This window comes from Bombina bombina, chromosome 6, assembly GCF_027579735.1.
Source record: "Bombina bombina isolate aBomBom1 chromosome 6, aBomBom1.pri, whole genome shotgun sequence".
In the NCBI taxonomy this organism is placed as follows: domain Eukaryota; kingdom Metazoa; phylum Chordata; class Amphibia; order Anura; family Bombinatoridae; genus Bombina; species Bombina bombina.
The window spans coordinates 769,967,189-769,974,674 of record NC_069504.1 but is presented as its reverse complement, the minus strand read 5'-3'; positions in this window follow the sequence as shown (position 1 = coordinate 769,974,674).

Genomic DNA, 7,486 nt, shown 5'->3' with positions numbered 1-7,486 from the left:
CGAGGCCCACAGAAGGCTGAAACAATCGTCTGGGGTTCTCATGTTCCTTATTCAGAGGAGAATTGCCTGGTATTTTGGGACTGGACTGACCTTACTCGGGGAGATCAGACTGATATACTTCAGGAAAGTTTTCCTCTGTGAAAAGCACAACTGGGCTAAAAGAGGCTGCTCTTAGGTGGTAACTCGCCATAGAACAAGCTACTGAGCTGTTGTTCGTTCCTGGTAGAGCACTTCTCTCTTTGTATGCATTTGTATTATGACCATGAGGAGGTCTCCCTAAGGGTGATGGGGGAAACTAGACATGGACTCCTTGTCCAATGTGCCTAGAGGAATATGGCTGCACCTCACTAACGAGGCCCACAGAAGGCCGGAACAATCGTCAGTTGTTCTTAATAAATGTGGCTGGCATTCTTGCTAATGACCTGTACAAGCCAATTTACTCATATGTTGCATATATCCAGTATACACAAGCTTTGCCTAAACATATAAAATAAATTCTTTGTGACTATATAAGCACTTCTAATTGCATTGTCAGAGGAAGTTAAAGGGATATGAAACCCAAATTTATTATTTTATGATTCAGATAGAGAAAACAACTATCCAATTTACTTTTATCATCATCTAATTTGCGTAGTTCTCTTGGAATCCTTTGTTTAAAAGCATACCTAGGTAAGCCCAGGAGCTGGGAGCTAGCTGCCGATTGGTGGCTGCACATATATACCTCTTTTGGCTTACTGATGTGTTCAGCTAGCTCCCAGTAGTGCATTGCTACTCTTTTAATAAAGGATACCAAGAGAATGAAGCCACAATTGATAATAGAAGTAAACTTTAAAGTTGTTTAAAATGTTATGCTCTATCTGAACAAGAAAAGAAAAAAAAATAATGGGTTTCATGTCCCTTTAAGGGTGCTATCTTTTTAGGACTACAAATATGTTCAATTGTAACCAAAGTATAAGTGCATTTAGAGCCCAGTGTAGACTTCATTTTATTTATTCCTTTGCTTGATGAAATTCAAATTTCTAGCTTGATTGTAGCTAGAAAAATAAACAATATATATTGCATATCCAAACGTATATATTTATTTCTGTGTTAAAGGAACACTAAACACAGTAGAATTGCATAATCAGTAAATGCATAATAAAAAGACAATGCAAAGGCACTTAATTTCAAATGAGTAGTACATTTTTTTCTGCCATATGTCAGTTACATTTCCTTCCTAATGCATCATGTGACATCCATCAGCCAATCACAAAATGCATCTCAGTAGATCCTCTTAATCTTGCACATGCTCAGTAGGATCTAGTGCCTCAGAAAGTGTGCAAATAAAAAGGCTGTGCACATTTAGATAATGGAAGTAAATTAGACAGCTGCTTAAAATTGTATGCTGTATCTGAATCATGAAAGTTTAATTTTGAAGTTCATGTCCCTTTAAGTTTTTTTTATTATTAATGCTAATTATCAATCAATGTCTTTTTCATTAAGTAATATAACTAATATCATGAAGATACTAAATATAATCCTTAATGAATAATTAGGCAGTACCGATATAGTATTGGTTTGGTTGATTACATTAGAAATGCATTTAAATTAATGTATTTAGTTATTGCATTAGGACCTAAGGTAATCAGTCTATGGAACTAATATTCTTCAAGCTGCCCCAGTCAACCTCTTTTCTTTTGGGATTATTTATTGTCCTATTGCTTTGATCATAAACAAATCAGGAATTTATTTTAAAACCATAAGAAATGTAAGAATATCCCATAACTCAAATGACACCAAAATGTTACTACATCCTTTATACTTTTTGTGACATTCAGGCGTGTATGCAATATAATTAGATTGACAACTAAGCAACTTATGTTTACCTTTCAGATAACTTTTCATTTTTATTTAAAGGGACATGAAACCCATATTTTTTCTTTCATGATTCAGATAGAGAATACAACTTTAAACAGCTTTCTAATTTACTTCTATTATCTAATTTGTTTCATTCTCTTGGTATCATTTGTTGAAGGAGCAGCAATGCACTACTAGTTTCTAACTAAACACATGGGTGAGCCAATCACAATCAGTATATATATGCAGCCAACAATCAACAGCTAGAACCTAGGTTCTCTGCTGCTCTTTACGATAACAAGAAAAGGAAGCAAATTAAATAATATAAGTAAATTGGAAAGTTGTTTAAAATTGTATGCACTGTCTAAATAATGTAAGAAAATGTTTGGGTTTCGTGTCCCTTTAACAGTTAAAGGGCTAGATAATAAGTGGTACGCTGTTGCGCGTGTGTGCGATAAGGGGTATAATCACAGCTCTTTGACATGTCGGAGGTAGTGCATGTATTGCATTGAAAGTAAATACGCCTGTCTGTTTAGTGTGACTTCAGAGCTCGCATTAACTATTACTATTATTATTATGAGGACTCAAAGATATGAGGTCTCAGGTGTTAGAAAAAAAAAAAGCATGCAAAGGGCTTAAAATAGAGATACATACATAGACGTGTATAAATATCTATGTATATGTATAGATGTGTGTATCTTTAAAACCTGCTCCATTGAAGTCTATGCATCAAAGCCTATGGGGAGAAGACGTTAAAACGGTATCCGAAGTCCTGATGTTTTTACTTTCAAACTTGTAATACGCTTGCTAACCCGCCTGCAGTACAAGTTTACTTTAAGTGGTATTAGTTCTCGAGCAGGAGCGCTAAATACAACTGGACCATATTTTTTATGTCTGTGCTTGTTTTAAAAGTGATATTTAGTTCTTTAGAAACATTAACTTTCAGAGGGATCCCTTCCAATTCATAACATCCATGCAAAGTGCATAGCATTGTTTTTAACAGGATGAAAATCAAAATGGATCTTTCATGGCGCTGATAAAGCCATGCATAAGACTTTTCAATTTATTTTTACTATCAAATTTTGTTAAAGGGACAGGAATCCCCCAACATTTTTTTTTCATGATTTAGATAGAACATACAATTTTAAACGACTTTCCAATTTACTTCCATTATCAAGTTTGCTTAATTCTTTTGTTATCCTTTGCTGAAGGAACATCCTTGCACTACTGGCAGCTAGCTGAACACATCTAGTTAGCCAATCATAAGAGACAAATGTGTGCAGTCACCAATCAGCTTCTAGCTAGGGGTTATAATTAATGGCTAGATTACGAGTGGAGTGCTATTTAGCAATCCCACTCACAAGTTAACTTGTAAGATGGAAGCTTTTTTTGTGTGTCGGTTTGTGCTCGCATTACAAGTTGAAAGTAAAAAGTTTACGCGCAAAATGCACAAATAAATATTGTCACTGCGCTAAAAAACCTTACACCCATACTTGTGAGCTAACCAGACTGTGTATATTCAAGAGCGCTAAACCAGACATGAAATACTAATATTTTATATTCCAATGTTCTTAAATACATATTTCTACATATATATACCCATATATCTATTCCTATAGATATATAGGTAATGATACTTACTTTACATGAACAGTATCAGATAGAAAATGTATAGACATTTTATATTTAATAATAAAAAGTACATTATTTTCTATGTGAAGAACATAGGAATGTAAAAATATGCATTCTAACGTGGTCGGGTTAGCGCACATGAAAATTTAGTAATCTTAAGGAGCGTTATTGAAATATAACATATAAAATATTTTTTTAAAAATTAAAAATATTAAAAATGCTTTAAAAAATAGAAATATTATATGGATTATTTAGAATATTTTACAGTATGTTAGCATGCCACTAGTAATTTAGCCCTAAATTGGAAAAATTGAATCATGCCTAATGAATACCAATGTTTTGTAAAACTTAAATTTAGTTAATTAACAATTCTGATCACTTTATCCATGACTTCTTTCTTGCCTTTACAAATGATTTATTCTATATATGGGTTGTTATTAGACACATAATAGCCTTCAAAGAAAACTATGTTGAAATAGACAAAATTAAAGTACCAATATGATTTCCATGACTGTTCGTTAAATTTTAAGGCAGGCTTGTGTCTCAAAGAAAAAATAATTTCTTTCTAAGACAAACTTTTTGGCTTTGAGTAACAATTTCTTCTGTGCATCGCTTCACTCTCTTATTTGTGTGGAACTCAAGTGTATAATGATACTACAGCTAATGTTGCCAAATTATATTTGACAGTAAAAAGTTATTGTGACCGCGCTAAAATAAAAAAAAACACCCATACTCGCGCACTTACCCAACTGTGTATATTCAAAAGCGCTAAAACCAACATGAAATATTAATATTTCACATTCAATTCTAATGTTGCCTAACTATATTCTGGTTTCTATGTCACATAATATAAAAATTGTTAAACGGATATTGAACCCCTGATTCAGACAGAGCAGGCAATTTTAAGCAACTTTCAAATTTACTCCTATTATCCATTTTTCTTCGCTCTCTTGCTATCTTTATTTAAAAAAGAAGGCATCTAAGCTAAGGAGCCAGACAAATTTTGGTTCATACCTGGACAGCACTTGTTTATTGGTGGGTGAATTTATCCACCAATCTGCAAGAACAACCCAGGTTGTTCACCAAAAATAGGCCGGCTTCTAAACTTACATTCTTGCTTTTCAAATAAAGATACCAAGAGAATGAAGAAAATGTGATAATAGGAGTAAATTAGAAAGTTGCTTAAAATCGCATGCTCTATCTGAATCACGAGGAAAAAAATGTATTTGGGTTCAGTGTTCCTTTACGTGTGACACTTGTTACTTAGTATAATGGTAATGATACCACCATGGGTTTGAACACTATCTATGTAACAATCTTTTTGATGATAAAGAGTTAAAGGGACATATAACAACAATATGGGACAGACTGGAACAATATCTTAGAAGAATGTTAATTTAAGTGAACACAATTAATAAGTCCAACAATGTGTAAATTGGAGCACAAGTTCCAAGTATAAAAACAAACTTTTATTGAATCCTCATTAAAACATTATTCCACAATGCATCAACATTCTTTATCCTCCTTGTCAGATACAAGGCTGACGCGTTTCAGCTGTTGCCATACTCTTAGCCCTCGTATTATGCGACACAAATGCATCTTTTTAAAATCATGAACTCACCATGATTGGCTAAAATCATAATGACATCAGAGTTAACTCTCTAAGTGTACTTGGATTTCCTTAAAGTGATATAGTGTTAATTTCTTGAAATATCATAATGTACGTAAAATTATTCAAAGTTGACTCCTTTAAAACTCTTGGGTGGCGTTTCCATTCCTTTTTTTATAATTCTTCCCTTGGAATTTCATTAACCATATTTCGAGAAGTTTTTATAATATCATGTGTATATCCTGTCTTTTCAAGTTGTTTCACTAGGCCTTCTTGACTGTTCTGCATAAGAGGAAGATTCTGTGCAATTTCTTTTTATTCAAATGAATTGCCCCTTGGCTACTGCCTTGAATAGTTTCTTAGGGTCATGTAATAATCTGTTCTGTAATAATGTACCAATCCCGGATAACCTTTAGCATAAGATTTAAGATGTTTATTGTGTGTTCTCCAAAACTAATTCCTACCTTGTTATTTAGGTATTCTACAAAACATCAGCTTCTAATTCTGAACCCTGCCAAATCATCAGTAGGTTGTCTATGCATCTCTTATTACAAACAATATGTTGTCTATGTTCCTGGGTATATCCATAAATGTGGGACTGCTCCCACAACCCATAAATAGGTTGGTGTAGGAGGAGGCAAATTTTGCCCCATCTCAGTCCCACATTTCTGGAGGATGACCCAAATTACAATTCGAATGAAGTTATCATTATAGCCTGGACTTTCCTTAGAAAATATCATACTGCTTTAATTCCTTCCTGGAATTGAGGAATAAAGTACCCTGACATCCACTGTTAGTCAATAGTATGTTGACTCCCATGTCAGATCTTTAATCAAGTTGAGAACATGTTTCATATCTAGCAAAAAGCTCTGTAATCCCTGGACTAATGGTTGAAGTATGGCGTCAACCCATTGTAAGAGGTGCGCCAAAAAGAAGCCAATACCACTCTTTACTCTTTCCAATGACTTGTGAACTTTCGGTAGGTGGTTGAAGATTATCATTATTGGTTGTTGTACCATTAAATGGATACTAAATCCAAATTTTTCTTTCATGATTCGGATAGAGCATGCACTTTTAAGCAGCTTTCTAATTTACTTCTAGTATCAATGTTTCTTTGTTCTCTTGCTATCTTTATTTGAAAAAGCAGGAATAAAAGCTTTGGAGCCAGCCCATTTTAGGTTGAAACCTGGGTTGCGCTTGCTGATTGGATGGCTAAATGCAGGCACCATTCAGCAAGTCCTATCCAGGGTACTGAACAAAAAATGAAGAAAAATTGATAATTGGAATACATTAGAAAGTTGCTTAAAATTGCATGCTCTGTCTGAATCATGAAAGAGAAAATGTGGGTTCAGTGTCCCTTTAAGTAGTCACAAGTCTCTTGATTTAGAAATCCCAGTCCCCTACTTTCATCTATGAGATGACTTAATTCCTATAGCATTTACTAGTTGGATCTGAACTAAGAACTTCATAATTCTTTGTATCCCCTAATTGTTTTAATGCTTCTGTCACAAACTGTCGTCCATTCTGTACCACCTGCATGCCCCCTTTATCCGCCATGTGGATCACCAATTTGTTTGTATACTTGGAACTTGTGCTCCATTTCACATTTTTTCACACTGTTGGATATATATTATTGGCCAACTGGATGAGAGCACAGGCCAGGATTCATATTCATACGTGTACGGTTGTTAGAGGGGAAATGGTAGAAAAACCTAGTCGGGGAGGAGTGCCGTTATAAGACCGTGCAGCACAAGGGAGTGATGCAAGCAGTGTTAGCAACTACATGAGACGAACTAAGCATATCTGTTTGGGCGACACAGAGTACGGAGTGCATGGGCGGTGAATGTCTTTTATTGCAGACGCCAGCAAGAACTCAAAGTTAAAGTCCAAATACTTCCTTGAGTAATAAAAGCAATTCTTGATAATGGCATTAAAACAAACGCACACGAAACATGAAAAGTTGACTGGTCTTACTCGTTTTGGCTAGTGCCATAATCATAGAACAGCAAGAACTCTCAGAGGTTTGCCTGTTTGGGCAACAGGGAGCACGGAGTGCACAGGTGGTCAGGGACATGCAGTCAGGGGAGGCACCTGTAATATGTGAAACAAATCAGCCAGTGCCACCCACCGAGTGGTTGCAGCTCAGCGCAGCCAATAAGTCCCCAATTGAGGCAGCTCTCATAGCTGGGGGGGAGATCCAATCAACCGGATTTGTGGAGCCGACAGAGAAAGAGGTGGAGCAATGCCAGCACCTGGGACAAGAGCGGGAAGAAGCCGGGAAGGAAGTGTGCGGAAAAGTTCCTTTCTGATCAGGGACAGATTGGGCCGACATCAACGAGAACAAATTGGGTCAATCAGGACGTGTGCACCAGCAATACATGCATAGCAATGCAGTGTCACAGTCTTACA